Genomic DNA, 3,789 nt, shown 5'->3' with positions numbered 1-3,789 from the left:
GAAGCTAAATGAATTACTTTAAATTATATAATTCTGGTGTGGTTGCATCATTTGATGCATCAAATCCACCTGACTATCTTCAAATAACAAATATTTTAAATATTATCAGTATCTCAAATAAAAATTGATTTATTTTTAAGTAAGCATCGGTCAAATGTTTTAATGCCTCTTTCAGAGTACACTTTTGAAAACTTGGCAAGTTCCATTTAGAAGTTAATGACATGATTCTTCTCTATTAGTTCCGTCTTGATGTTTTGACATGACTAGAATCTACATTTCCTTGCGTACGTAACATACTGTACAGAACTCTTAAAATAGTGGCATATTCCATTTTTTCCCCACGAAGAGCAAGTGTCTGCTTGATGAGCATGAATGCTCTACGTTAAAGAGCACAACAGTGGATCAATTGATTGATTATATAAACAACTCAACAACCATCTGATCACTTCCCTGGAATGCAGTAGGTGACATCAGATGAATGATGCAGTATCTTTGGTGTAGAAAATTCACTGAAGAATGTGATGCTCTGTTTATTGCTAACAATACTCTAAAATACATATACAAACACTTCTTACAGCCTGCACCCTCTCTCTCACAGTTTCACAAATGCATTTTCTCAGTTCTTTCTGGGACAAGTGAAAAGATTATTTCTCAAATCACAGTCTAATTTCCCCCTTTCTACTCTTTCATTCCCCACTCTCACTGTTTCTCTTTCTCTCTCTCTAATTCTGTTTTCCTCAGGCAGTCATCCCTTCAACTTCCTGAGTCCTGACACTGATCCTATAATAAAAAGAAAACATATGATCAGACAGACCAGTCTAGAAACCAACACTTTTTTTCTCCTGAAAGGCTTAGAGAGTCTATTACCAAAGCTATGATGGAAACTCAGCTGCATATATTTCCATTGACAGAAGAAGCAATATTCATCATAAAGCAGATTGATGCATTCCCATTGGAGGGAGGAGAATGTCACACTTGTTTATAGGGGTGGTTTTCTCTCAATCTGACTCCCAAAACATGTGCCTTTGAGTCATTTACCTCTATATACAAACATGTGCCTTTGCTCATTGAGGACTGTTATATGATGCAGAGGACTCTAGACAAGAAAGCTTATTTTAGAGAGATCAAGTGCAGGATTCTGTCCAACATTCATGTGCGATGTTTTACTGATGGAGACAACATTACACACATGATTTTTTTGTCAGTGATGTGCAAAAAGAATCATTGTACAGCATTTGTATTTTTTTTATAATAAAATATTTAGATCTTTAGATCTAAAATCTGGGAACATTTTTATAAGAAAACCAGAAATAGAAAAAGGGAATGCTACTTCTAACAGTCATTAATACAGCAATGACATCCAATAAGCGTCCAATCTGACAATATTAAGCCATCAATATCACCAGAGCATGTAATTAGAATCAGGCATATAATTTCATACAAATAAAATATGCATGCAAAACTGATACTGCTAGGTGTCATACCTAAAATGCAAATAGAATATGAATGTGTAAGGACTAAAATGTAAATCACAGAGCTGTACATGCAAGTATGTCAATGAGCCATCAGGAGGAACAGTGCAGGGAAGTGAATCAGACAGATTGAACAGCTAAACTAGCCACTGAACTTCCTCAGCATGACTTTTCCAAGCACCCAACAGGGTTAAGGCAAGAACCAGCCAGAACATTATATCACAGCAGCATAAAGAAAGATCAAGTTAATTGCTTCCACCGTGAAATTTTGATTGTGTTGTCAGACCGAATTTCTCATAAAGTTCATAGACACGTGAACAGCTGTCAAAATCAGTTCCTACTCACCATTGGTCTCAACAGAGATAAAAAAGTCGAAACTTTCACATGTTTTCACATCTGAGAAGTAAAGTGTCCAGATTGGAAACATTATCCCACAAAAATTCCCCTTCATTCCAGCGAAAACATCCGATGTTCACTCAAAAGTCATCCTGTTTGTTTGAATGAAAACCACTTTCATTTCAAGCTTCTGCGGCTCCACGCTGAGAGTTGTGTGTCCAGTCCATCACTGAGCTCCTCTGCAGGTAATTCATCCGAAGCACATGCTGCCTGTTCAACTCACTACTTCTGAAGACCCACTACTCTGGCATTCCTGTCAAACACCACAAGCCAGTGACGAGGGAGTTATGGAGAGAGAGATTGTGACAGTGAGAGGCAGAACGAGAGAGAGAGAGAGGAAACGAGAGGTGACACAGAGTAACATCAGTTATTGCTCTGGCAGTTGAGACGCACAAGCCAAACCCCTGTAGCCCTTTATTCACTGCCACACTGCCTCTCGTTCTCTCTCTCTCTCTCTCCTGTTCCTTTCCTTTCTCTGAGAGCATGAATATGTTATTATGCTCACAAAAGCCTTATGTATTGTTTATGAATTACCAGCTTTCCAGTCAACAAAGGTTATTTTCATAAGAAACCTCCATTTCATTTCAGCTTCAATTTGATTACCAGCTAAAGAATAGAAGCCCTTCGGCCAAACCCCCAGCGGCTCCCCTCTGTTCTCCCTGGTTTTATTCATGCCCATTGAAAGACCTTTATTGCTTTCCTTTCATACTGACAGAGGGAAAAGCTTTTAGAGTAAACCATTGACAAAAAAATATTGCACAGCTATTTTGCACAATAACCATATGAAAGAGAGCAGCTGATGTATGCGGTGTGCCCTAGCTGCTCTTCTTTCTTTCTCTGTTTTATTTATATATTTCAATATTGTAAAGCACAAGTACAGAGAATGAATGGCAGTTTGTTCAGAGTGACGAGATAAGGTGTCTTGCAGTCCCACAGAACATGTAATTTTGAAACGATTGCTATCCAGGTCCAGGGCAGAGAGCAAGAGTTTGGCGTAGGGCAGTAGGTCTATAATGGAGCTGGTGGGTTAAACTGTCTGGCTTTGGAGAGTGTAGAAGGTCCACTGACAAATAAACCTTGGTGATTTTGGAAAGACTGAACCAATGGCGTAGAAGAATCATGCGGGGTTCCCCAAATAACCATTTAGTGAACAGTTTTTTCAGTAAATAACATTTTGTGCAATGGAAAGGTTTCATGTTAAAGGTTCGATAACACTTTATAATAAGATCCTATTACTTACAATTAGTTAATGCGTTTAAAGGTAGGGTAGGTAATTTCAGAGAGGCTAGTAATAGCTAGTTAGCTTCAAAAGCATAAGATCCCACCTTCCCTTCAGAGTGTTTCCAAAGCCATGCCTCCTTCAAAACACATGAACGCAGGTAACGCACAGCCTGAGCAGAGTCTGCAAAGCTTCCTTATAGATGGCGTTAAACTACCGGTGTCTAAAAGCACATAGCATTACAATAATAATGAACATAAACAACTTACAGAGCTCTGACTTGTACCACCTGACTGCATAAATCCAAGTCTGAGAACGTGACGTCACGGGTTGCCATCTCGTAATTACTGTTAAGACATGGAGCGAATGCAGAATCAGCTTACTCTGCATCCGAAATCGCGTACTGTCTGAGTAGGTTCTACATTTGAATTTGATTTTACTTCGCGACCGTTAAAAAAAGTTCTCTCTATATAGTATGAACATGTACCCTGGAAATCCAGAGTTCTCGCGAGAGCACAATTTGAATTTGCTCAGCGAGTTACTCTGGCATTGAGTAATGATGCTCATTAACTATGCCCTTGTAGCCGAGCTGCACCAATCACATCGGTGTATCTGATATAGGCGGGCCAGAGGCGAGCTAAACAGATGACGACAGCGCTAGTGACAGCGCAATCACGACAGTGATTGGTCGTAGTGTTATCC

The sequence above is a fragment of the Rutilus rutilus genome, assembly GCF_951802725.1.
Source record: "Rutilus rutilus genome assembly, chromosome: 2".
Classification (NCBI taxonomy): domain Eukaryota; kingdom Metazoa; phylum Chordata; class Actinopteri; order Cypriniformes; family Leuciscidae; genus Rutilus; species Rutilus rutilus.
This window is presented reverse-complemented; position numbering follows the sequence as displayed.